This window comes from Schistocerca gregaria, chromosome 3 (assembly GCF_023897955.1).
Source record: "Schistocerca gregaria isolate iqSchGreg1 chromosome 3, iqSchGreg1.2, whole genome shotgun sequence".
Taxonomy (NCBI): Eukaryota; Metazoa; Arthropoda; class Insecta; order Orthoptera; family Acrididae; genus Schistocerca; species Schistocerca gregaria.
This window is the reverse complement of record NC_064922.1, coordinates 20,691,091-20,703,254: the sequence shown is the minus strand read 5'-3', so window position 1 is coordinate 20,703,254 and position 12,164 is coordinate 20,691,091. Positions and strand designations below refer to the sequence as shown.

The window sequence follows — 12,164 nt, the reverse complement described above, 5'->3', positions numbered from 1 at the left end:
ACTTTACACGACGCTCACGCTAGTGACAGCCTTATTTATAGTTCGACGTCGCGCTAAAGCGAATGAGCACATTTCGCCTACGGCTTAGGCCGCTCTTCTAGTGTGGCTGCCCTGTGTCTGCAGGCAGCGAGGGGCTGCAAGCTTTCTGTGTTCGCACCTATATCACCTGTGCTTCCTTGTCAGAGACAGACTATCGCAAAACATACAACTCACTCCATGAATTGATTGCTACGGCATCTGTTATCAGCAGTCACAACCAGCAACACCAGTAGCAGCCGACTGCACGCAAAGAATGGGAACGTGCAGTGGGATTTACGTGAAATCGGCGCAATTGTGGATGCTAATCGTTCGCTTGTATCTGCCTACACACCTCTGCCGGTTGGGAATTATTCCACTTGCATGGCAAGGTGCGCATGTAGGTGTGTTAAAAATTCTGGAGGCGCTGGGTATCGATCCCAGTACCTCTCGCACGCTAAGCGAGCGCTCTACCATCAGAGCATCTGAACATACAACTCACTCCATGAATTGATTGCTACGGCATCTGTTATCAGCAGTCACAACCAGCAACACCAGTAGCAGCCGACTGCACGCAAAGAATGGGAACGTGCAGTGGGATTTACGTGAAATCGGCGCAATTGTGGATGCTAATCGTTCGCTTGTATCTGCCTACACACCTCTGCCGGTTGGGAATTATTCCACTTGCATCGCAAGGTGCGCATGTAGGTGTGTTAAAAATTCTGGAGGCGCTGGGTATCGATCCCAGTACCTCTCGCACGCTAAGCGAGCGCTCTACCATCTGAGCTACGCCCACCCCACCCGATAACTAGTAGTGCTACATACAGTCATATCAACGTCACAGACCCTTGCACTCCCATTATTCCGCAGACAAACACTACTCTCTATGTATCAGTGAGGGTGTCTTTCAGGTTTCGTGCATTCTGTATCGAATCGTAGTTGGCCACAATGAAAGTGGCACGCATAACGTCGAAAATAGAGTTCAGACACCGCTCTGAGTAAGACGAACGTGTTGTCCACCTCTAGACTTCAATGACGTTAAGCCGTGATACCTAAGACAGATCTGCACTCGATGACACCACGGTAACAGCCGGTCCCCACACTTACATCTTGCTCTCCTTATGACAGTATACATCATATCAGTCTGTGACGCTGGTTTTGCAACTTCTTGCGTGCGTTTATGTTCGCTGCGACCAACACTTACCATGCACTGACCACAAAACATGGAGGAGCCGGGGCTTGAAACCGAGACCGTTCACATGCTAAGCGAACGATCTGCCAACTGAGCTACAGCTACACACACGACCAAGCCTGGCTATTCTCCATTCTTTGCGACTCTGATGTGCACGGACACGATGGTTGGTTGGTTTGTAGCGGCGAAGGTACCAGAATACAAAGGCGCGGACACGTTCATATACACAAGAGTTCCAAGTAGTTTCGATGCTCTGGTATTACGAATGCAAATACCGTCTGTTTTGAACGTCTTAAATTGAAAGGGCGGTCACAAATTGGTCCATTTCACTAATTGTCCACAATCACACAGCACCTGAGGTAACAAGCACATCTCAAGCCCCATTGTGCTCTCCATTGTTCATGCCAACTCAGTGCCTCGCTCTTTGCTACTGTGTCAAACTCTTGTCGTCCAACTGCAAAACACTGGGACACAACAAGTTTCCGCTTCCCCTTTGCACTGATCGTACTACGAAACGCTCCCCAAACTTGGCAATCACCCATGCAGATGACTTTTCCGACTTTACACGACGCTCACGCAACGCTCACGCTAGTGACAGCCTTATTTATAGTTCGACGTCGCGCCAAAGCGAATGAGCACATTTCGCCTACGGCTTAGGCCGCTCTTCTAGTGTGGCTGCCCTGTGTCTGCAGGCAGCGAGGGGCTGCAAGCTTCCTGTGTTCGCACCTATATCACCTGTGCTTCCTTGTCAGAGACAGACTATCGCAAAACATACAACTCACTCCATGAATTGATTGCTACGGCATCTGTTATCAGCAGTCACAACCAGCAACACCAGTAGCAGCCGACTGCACGCAAAGAATGGGAACGTGCAGTGGGATTTACGTGAAATCGGAGCAATTGTGGATGCTAATCGTTCGCTTGTATCTGCCTAGACACCTCTGCCGGTTGGGAATTATTCCACTTGCATCGCAAGGTGCGCATGTAGGTGTGTTAAAAATTCTGGAGGCGCTGGGTATCGATCCCAGTACCTCTCGCACGCTAAGCGAGCGCTCTACCATCTGAGCTACGCCCACCCCCGCGATAACTAGTAGTGCTACATACAGTTATATCAACGTCACAGACCCTTGCACTCCCATTAATCCGCAGACAAACACTACTCACTATGTATCAGTGAGGGTGTCTTTCAGGTTTCGTGCATTCTGTATCGAATCGTAGTTGGCCACAATAAAAGTGGCACGCATAACGTCGAAAATAGAGTTCAGACACCGCTCTGAGTAAGACGAACGTGTTGTCCACCTCTAGACTTCAATGACGTTAAGCCGTGATACCTAAGACAGATCTGCACTCGATGACACCACGATAACAGCCGGTCCCCACACTTACATCTTGCTCTCCTTATGACAGTATACATCATATCAGTCTGTGACGCTGGTTTTGCAACTTCTTGCGTGCGTTTATGTTCGCTGCGACCAACACTTACCATGCACTGACCACAAAACATGGAGGAGCCGGGGCTTGAAACCGAGACCGTTCACACGCTAAGCGAACGATCTGCCAACTGAGCTACAGCTACACACACGACCAAGCCTGGCTATTCTCCATTCTTTGCGACTCTGATGTGCACGGACACGATGGTTGGTTGGTTTGTAGCGGCGAAGGTACCAGAATACAAAGGCGCGGACACGTTCATATACACAAGAATTCCAAGTAGTTTCGATGCTCTGGTCTTACGAATGCAAATTCCGTCTGTTTTGAACGTCTTAAATTGAAAGGGCGGTTACAAATTGGTCCATTTCACTCCTTGTCCACAATCACACAGCACCTGAGGTAACAAGCACATCTCAAGCCCCATTGTGCTCTCCATTGTTCATGCCAACTCAGTGCCTCACTCTTTGCTACTGTGTCAAACTCTTGTCGTCCAACTGCAAAACACTGGGACACAACAAGTTTCCGCTTCCCCTTTGCACTGATCGTACTACGAAACGCTCCCCAAACTTGGCAATCACCCATGCAGATGACTTTTCCGACTTTACACGACGCTCACGCTAGTGACAGCCTTATTTATAGTTCGACGTCGCGCTAAAGCAAATGAGCACATTTCGCCTACGGCTTAGGCCGCTCTTCTAGTGTGGCTGCCCTGTGTCTGCAGGCAGCGAGGGGCTGCAAGCTTTCTGTGTTCGCACCTATATCACCTGTGCTTCCTTGTCAGAGACAGACTATCGCAAAACATACAACTCACTCCATGAATTGATTGCTACGGCATCTGTTATCAGCAGTCACAACCAGCAACACCAGTAGCAGCCGACTGCACGCAAAGAATGGGAACGTGCAGTGGGATTTACGTGAAATCGGCGCAATTGTGGATGCTAATCGTTCGCTTGTATCTGCCTACACACCTCTGCCGGTTGGGAATTATTCCACTTGCATGGCAAGGTGCGCATGTAGGTGTGTTAAAAATTCTGGAGGCGCTGGGTATCGATCCCAGTACCTCTCGCACGCTAAGCGAGCGCTCTACCATCAGAGCATCTGAACATACAACTCACTCCATGAATTGATTGCTACGGCATCTGTTATCAGCAGTCACAACCAGCAACACCAGTAGCAGCCGACTGCACGCAAAGAATGGGAACGTGCAGTGGGATTTACGTGAAATCGGCGCAATTGTGGATGCTAATCGTTCGCTTGTATCTGCCTAGACACCTCTGCCGGTTGGGAATTATTCCACTTGCATCGCAAGGTGCGCATGTAGGTGTGTTAAAAATTCTGGAGGCGCTGGGTATCGATCCCAGTACCTCTCGCACGCTAAGCAAGCGCTCTACCATCTGAGCTACGCCCACCCCCCCGATAACTAGTAGTGCTACATACAGTCATATCAACGTCACAGACCCTTGCACTCCCATTATTCCGCAGACAAACACTACTCTCTATGTATCAGTGAGGGTGTCTTTCAGGTTTCGTGCATTCTGTATCGAATCGTAGTTGGCCACAATAAAAGTGGCACGCATAACGTCGAAAATAGAGTTCAGACACCGCTCTGAGTAAGACGAACGTGTTGTCCACCTCTAGACTTCAATGACGTTAAGCCGTGATACCTAAGACAGATCTGCACTCGATGACACCACGATAACAGCCGGTCCCCACACTTACATCTTGCTCTCCTTATGACAGTATACATCATATCAGTCTGTGACGCTGGTTTTGCAACTTCTTGCGTGCGTTTATGTTCGCTGCGACCAACACTTACCATGCACTGACCACAAAACATGGAGGAGCCGGGGCTTGAAACCGAGACCGTTCACACGCTAAGCGAACGATCTGCCAACTGAGCTACAGCTACACACACGACCAAGCCTGGCTATTCTCCATTCTTTGCGACTCTGATGTGCACGGACACGATGGTTGGTTGGTTTGTAGCGGCGAAGGTACCAGAATACAAAGGCGCGGACACGTTCATATACACAAGAGTTCCAAGTAGTTTCGATGCTCTGGTATTACGAATGCAAATTCCGTCTGTTTTGAACGTCTTAAATTGAAAGGGCGGTCACAAATTGGTCCATTTCACTAATTGTCCACAATCACACAGCACCTGAGGTAACAAGCACATCTCAAGCCCCATTGTGCTCTCCATTGTTCATGCCAACTCAGTGCCTCGCTCTTTGCTACTGTGTCAAACTCTTGTCGTCCAACTGCAAAACACTGGGACACAACAAGTTTCCGCTTCCCCTTTGCACTGATCGTACTACGAAACGCTCCCCAAACTTGGCAATCACCCATGCAGATGACTTTTCCGACTTTACACGACGCTCACGCAACGCTCACGCTAGTGACAGCCTTATTTATAGTTCGAAGTCGCGCCAAAGCGAATGAGCACATTTCGCCTACGGCTTAGGCCGCTCTTCTAGTGTGGCTGCCCTGTGTCTGCAGGCAGCGAGGGGCTGCAAGCTTCCTGTGTTCGCACCTATATCACCTGTGCTTCCTTGTCAGAGACAGACTATCGCAAAACATACAACTCACTCCATGAATTGATTGCTACGGCATCTGTTATCAGCAGTCACAACCAGCAACACCAGTAGCAGCCGACTGCACGCAAAGAATGGGAACGTGCAGTGGGATTTACGTGAAATCGGAGCAATTGTGGATGCTAATCGTTCGCTTGTATCTGCCTAGACACCTCTGCCGGTTGGGAATTATTCCACTTGCATCGCAAGGTGCGCATGTAGGTGTGTTAAAAATTCTGGAGGCGCTGGGTATCGATCCCAGTACCTCTCGCACGCTAAGCGAGCGCTCTACCATCTGAGCTACGCCCACCCCCGCGATAACTAGTAGTGCTACATACAGTTATATCAACGTCACAGACTCTTGCACTCCCATTAATCCGCAGACAAACACTACCCACTATGTATCAGTGAGGGTGTCTTTCAGGTTTCGTGCATTCTGTATCGAATCGTAGTTGGCCACAATAAAAGTGGCACGCATAACGTCGAAAATAGAGTTCAGACACCGCTCTGAGTAAGACGAACGTGTTGTCCACCTCTAGACTTCAATGACGTTAAGCCGTGATACCTAAGACAGATCTGCACTCGATGACACCACGATAACAGCCGGTCCCCACACTTACATCTTGCTCTCCTTATGACAGTATACATCATATCAGTCTGTGACGCTGGTTTTGCAACTTCTTGCGTGCGTTTATGTTCGCTGCGACCAACACTTACCATGCACTGACCACAAAACATGGAGGAGCCGGGGCTTGAAACCGAGACCGTTCACACGCTAAGCGAACGATCTGCCAACTGAGCTACAGCTACACACACGACCAAGCCTGGCTATTCTCCATTCTTTGCGACTCTGATGTGCACGGACACGATGGTTGGTTGGTTTGTAGCGGCGAAGGTACCAGAATACAAAGGCGCGGACACGTTCATATACACAAGAATTCCAAGTAGTTTCGATGCTCTGGTCTTACGAATGCAAATTCCGTCTGTTTTGAACGTCTTAAATTGAAAGGGCGGTTACAAATTGGTCCATTTCACTCCTTGTCCACAATCACACAGCACCGGAGGTAACAAGCACATCTCAAGCCCCATTGTGCTCTCCATTGTTCGTGCCAACTCAGTGCCTCACTCTTTGCTACTGTGTCAAACTCTTGTCGTCCAACTGCAAAACACTGGGACACAACAAGTTTCCGCTTCCCCTTTGCACTGATCGTACTACGAAACGCTCCCCAAACTTGGCAATCACCCATGCAGATGACTTTTCCGACTTTACACGACGCTCACGCTAGTGACAGCCTTATTTATAGTTCGACGTCGCGCTAAAGCGAATGAGCACATTTCGCCTACGGCTTAGGCCGCTCTTCTAGTGTGGCTGCCCTGTGTCTGCAGGCAGCGAGGGGCTGCAAGCTTTCTGTGTTCGCACCTATATCACCTGTGCTTCCTTGTCAGAGACAGACTATCGCAAAACATACAACTCACTCCATGAATTGATTGCTACGGCATCTGTTATCAGCAGTCACAACCAGCAACACCAGTAGCAGCCGACTGCACGCAAAGAATGGGAACGTGCAGTGGGATTTACGTGAAATCGGCGCAATTGTGGATGCTAATCGTTCGCTTGTATCTGCCTACACACCTCTGCCGGTTGGGAATTATTCCACTTGCATGGCAAGGTGCGCATGTAGGTGTGTTAAAAATTCTGGAGGCGCTGGGTATCGATCCCAGTACCTCTCGCACGCTAAGCGAGCGCTCTACCATCAGAGCATCTGAACATACAACTCACTCCATGAATTGATTGCTACGGCATCTGTTATCAGCAGTCACAACCAGCAACACCAGTAGCAGCCGACTGCACGCAAAGAATGGGAACGTGCAGTGGGATTTACGTGAAATCGGCGCAATTGTGGATGCTAATCGTTCGCTTGTATCTGCCTAGACACCTCTGCCGGTTGGGAATTATTCCACTTGCATCGCAAGGTACGCATGTAGGTGTGTTAAAAATTCTGGAGGCGCTGGGTATCGATCCCAGTACCTCTCGCACGCTAAGCAAGCGCTCTACCATCTGAGCTACGCCCACCCCCCCGATAACTAGTAGTGCTACATACAGTCATATCAACGTCACAGACCCTTGCACTCCCATTATTCCGCAGACAAACACTACTCTCTATGTATCAGTGAGGGTGTCTTTCAGGTTTCGTGCATTCTGTATCGAATCGTAGTTGGCCACAATAAAAGTGGCACGCATAACGTCGAAAATAGAGTTCAGACACCGCTCTGAGTAAGACGAACGTGTTGTCCACCTCTAGACTTCAATGACGTTAAGCCGTGATACCTAAGACAGATCTGCACTCGATGACACCACGATAACAGCCGGTCCCCACACTTACATCTTGCTCTCCTTATGACAGTATACATCATATCAGTCTGTGACGCTGGTTTTGCAACTTCTTGCGTGCGTTTATGTTCGCTGCGACCAACACTTACCATGCACTGACCACAAAACATGGAGGAGCCGGGGCTTGAAACCGAGACCGTTCACACGCTAAGCGAACGATCTGCCAACTGAGCTACAGCTACACACACGACCAAGCCTGGCTATTCTCCATTCTTTGCGACTCTGATGTGCACGGACACGATGGTTGGTTGGTTTGTAGCGGCGAAGGTACCAGAATACAAAGGCGCGGACACGTTCATATACACAAGAGTTCCAAGTAGTTTCGATGCTCTGGTCTTACGAATGCAAATTCCATCTGTTTTGAACGTCTTAAATTGAAAGGGCGGTCACAAATTAGTCCATTTCACTCCTTGTCCACAATCACACAGCACCTGAGGTAACAAGCACATCTCAAGCCCCATTGTGCTCTCCATTGTTCATGCCAACTCAGTGCCTCGCTCTTTGCTACTGTGTCAAACTCTTGTCGTCCAACTGCAAAACACTGGGACACAACAAGTTTCCGCTTCCCCTTTGCACTGATCGTACTACGAAACGCTCCCCAAACTTGGCAATCACCCATGCAGATGACTTTTCCGACTTTACACGACGCTCACGCAACGCTCACGCTAGTGACAGCCTTATTTATAGTTCGACGTCGCGCCAAAGCGAATGAGCACATTTCGCCTACGGCTTAGGCCGCTCTTCTAGTGTGGCTGCCCTGTGTCTGCAGGCAGCGAGGGGCTGCAAGCTTCCTGTGTTCGCACCTATATCACCTGTGCTTCCTTGTCAGAGACAGACTATCGCAAAACATACAACTCACTCCATGAATTGATTGCTACGGCATCTGTTATCAGCAGTCACAACCAGCAACACCAGTAGCAGCCGACTGCACGCAAAGAATGGGAACGTGCAGTGGGATTTACTTGAAATCGGCGCAATTGTGGATGCTAATCGTTCGCTTGTATCTGCCTACACACCTCTGCCGGTTGGGAATTATTCCACTTGCATCGCCAGGTGCGCATGTAGGTGTGTTAAAAATTCTGGAGGCGCTGGGTATCGATCCCAGTACCTCTCGCAAGCTAAGCCAGCGCTCTACCATCTGAGCTACACCCACCCCCCACCGATAACTAGTAGTGCTACATACAGTCATATCAACGTCACAGACCCTTGCACTCCCATTATTCCGCAGACAAACACTACTCTCTATGTATCAGTGAGGGTGTCTTTCAGGTTTCGTGCATTCTGTATCGAATCGTAGTTGGCCACAATGAAAGTGGCACGCATAACGTCGAAAATAGAGTTCAGACACCGCTCTGAGTAAGACGAACGTGTTGTCCACCTCTAGACTTCAATGACGTTAAGCCGTGATACCTAAGACAGATCTGCACTCGATGACACCACGATAACAGCCGGTCCCCACACTTACATCTTGCTCTCCTTATGACAGTATACATCATATCAGTCTGTGACGCTGGTTTTGCAACTTCTTGCGTGCGTTTATGTTCGCTGCGACCAACACTTACCATGCACTGACCACAAAACATGGAGGAGCCGGGGCTTGAAACCGAGACCGTTCACATGCTAAGCGAACGATCTGCCAACTGAGCTACAGCTACACACACGACCAAGCCTGGCTATTCTCCATTCTTTGCGACTCTGATGTGCACGGACACGATGGTTGGTTGGTTTGTAGCGGCGAAGGTACCAGAATACAAAGGCGCGGACACGTTCATATACACAAGAGTTCCAAGTAGTTTCGATGCTCTGGTATTACGAATGCAAATTCCGTCTGTTTTGAACGTCTTAAATTGAAAGGGCGGTCACAAATTGGTCCATTTCACTAATTGTCCACAATCACACAGCACCTGAGGTAACAAGCACATCTCAAGCCCCATTGTGCTCTCCATTGTTCATGCCAACTCAGTGCCTCGCTCTTTGCTACTGTGTCAAACTCTTGTCGTCCAACTGCAAAACACTGGGACACAACAAGTTTCCGCTTCCCCTTTGCACTGATCGTACTACGAAACGCTCCCCAAACTTGGCAATCACCCATGCAGATGACTTTTCCGACTTTACACGACGCTCACGCTAGTGACAGCCTTATTTATAGTTCGACGTCGCGCCAAAGCGAATGAGCACATTTCGCCTACGGCTTAGGCCGCTCTTCTAGTGTGGCTGCCCTGTGTCTGCAGGCAGCGAGGGGCTGCAAGCTTCCTGTGTTCGCACCTATATCACCTGTGCTTCCTTGTCAGAGACAGACTATCGCAAAACATACAACTCACTCCATGAATTGATTGCTACGGCATCTGTTATCAGCAGTCACAACCAGCAACACCAGTAGCAGCCGACTGCACGCAAAGAATGGGAACGTGCAGTGGGATTTACGTGAAATCGGAGCAATTGTGGATGCTAATCGTTCGCTTGTATCTGCCTAGACACCTCTGCCGGTTGGGAATTATTCCACTTGCATCGCAAGGTGCGCATGTAGGTGTGTTAAAAATTCTGGAGGCGCTGGGTATCGATCCCAGTACCTCTCGCACGCTAAGCGAGCGCTCTACCATCTGAGCTACGCCCACCCCCGCGATAACTAGTAGTGCTACATACAGTTATATCAACGTCACAGACCCTTGCACTCCCATTAATCCGCAGACAAACACTACTCACTATGTATCAGTGAGGGTGTCTTTCAGGTTTCGTGCATTCTGTATCGAATCGTAGTTGGCCACAATAAAAGTGGCACGCATAACGTCGAAAATAGAGTTCAGACACCGCTCTGAGTAAGACGAACGTGTTGTCCACCTCTAGACTTCAATGACGTTAAGCCGTGATACCTAAGACAGATCTGCACTCGATGACACCACGATAACAGCCGGTCCCCACACTTACATCTTGCTCTCCTTATGACAGTATACATCATATCAGTCTGTGACGCTGGTTTTGCAACTTCTTGCGTGCGTTTATGTTCGCTGCGACCAACACTTACCATGCACTGACCACAAAACATGGAGGAGCCGGGGCTTGAAACCGAGACCGTTCACACGCTAAGCGAACGATCTGCCAACTGAGCTACAGCTACACACACGACCAAGCCTGGCTATTCTCCATTCTTTGCGACTCTGATGTGCACGGACACGATGGTTGGTTGGTTTGTAGCGGCGAAGGTACCAGAATACAAAGGCGCGGACACGTTCATATACACAAGAGTTCCAAGTAGTTTCGATGCTCTGGTCTTACGAATGCAAATTCCGTCTGTTTTGAACGTCTTAAATTGAAAGGGCGGTCACAAATTGGTCCATTTCACTCCTTGTCCACAATCACACAGCACCTGAGGTAACAAGCACATCTCAAGCCCCATTGTGCTCTCCATTGTTCATGCCAACTCAGTGCCTCGCTCTTTGCTACTGTGTGAAACTCTTGTCGTCCAACTGCAAAACACTGGGACACAACAAGTTTCCGCTTCCCCTTTGCACCGATCGTACTACGAATCGCTCCCCAAACTTGGCAATCACCCATGCAGATGACTTTTCCGACTTTACACGACGCTCACGCTAGTGACAGCCTTATTTATAGTTCGACGTCGCGAAAAGCGAATGAGCACATTTCGCCTACGGCTTAGGCCGCTCTTGTAGAGTGGCTGCCCTGTGTCTGCAGGCAGCGAGGGGCTGCAAGCTTCCTGTGTTCGCACCTATATCACCTGTGCTTCCTTGTCAGAGACAGACTATCGCAAAACATACAACTCACTCCATGAATTGATTGCTACGGCATCTGTTATCAGCAGTCACAACCAGCAACACCAGTAGCAGCCGACTGCACGCAAAGAATGGGAACGTGCAGTGGGATTTACGTGAAATCGGCGCAATTGTGGATGCTAATCGTTCGATTGTATCTGCCTACACACCTCTGCCGGTTGGGAATTATTCCACTTGCATGGCAAGGTGCGCATGTAGGTGTGTTAAAAATTCTGGAGGCGCTGGGTATCGATCCCAGTACCTCTCGCATGCTAAGCGAGCGCTCTACCATCTGACCTACGCCCACCACCCCGATAACTAGTAGTGCTACATACAGTCATATCAACGTCACAGACCCTTGCACTCCCATTATTCCGCAGACAAACACTACTCTCTATGTATCAGTGAGGGTGTCTTTCAGGTTTCGTGCATTCTGTATCGAATCGTAGTTGGCCACAATGAAAGTGGCACGCATAACGTCGAAAATAGAGTTCAGACACCGCTCTGAGTAAGACGAACGTGTTGTCCACCTCTAGACTTCAATGACGTTAAGCCGTGATACCTAAGACAGATCTGCACTCGATGACACCACGATAACAGCCGGTCCCCACACTTATATCTTGCTCTCCTTATGACAGTATACATCATATCAGTCTGTGACGCTGGTTTTGCAACTTCTTGCGTGCGTTTATGTTCGCTGCGACCAACACTTACCATGCACTGACCACAAAACATGCAGGAGCTGGGGCTTGAAACCGAGACCGTTCACACGCTAAGCGAACGATCTGCCAACTGAG

The 12,164-nt window shown here is 49.3% G+C and overlaps 4 non-coding genes across 4 annotated transcripts; all 4 read right to left on the bottom strand.

The window, feature by feature from the left end:
• Positions 1–738: 738 nt before the first annotated feature.
• Positions 739–812, bottom strand: Trnaa-agc (transfer RNA alanine (anticodon AGC)). The gene has a single exon. It is a non-coding gene; the product is annotated as a tRNA-Ala (tRNA).
• Positions 813–2,210: 1,398 nt separating this feature from the next.
• On the bottom strand, positions 2,211–2,284 carry Trnaa-agc (transfer RNA alanine (anticodon AGC)). Its single transcript has one exon. It is a non-coding gene; the product is annotated as a tRNA-Ala (tRNA).
• Positions 2,285–5,445: 3,161 nt separating this feature from the next.
• On the bottom strand, positions 5,446–5,519 carry Trnaa-agc (transfer RNA alanine (anticodon AGC)). Its single transcript has one exon. It is a non-coding gene; the product is annotated as a tRNA-Ala (tRNA).
• Positions 5,520–10,142: 4,623 nt separating this feature from the next.
• Trnaa-agc (transfer RNA alanine (anticodon AGC)) lies at positions 10,143–10,216 on the bottom strand. Its single transcript has one exon. It is a non-coding gene; the product is annotated as a tRNA-Ala (tRNA).
• Between the last annotated feature and the right edge of the window lie 1,948 nt (positions 10,217–12,164).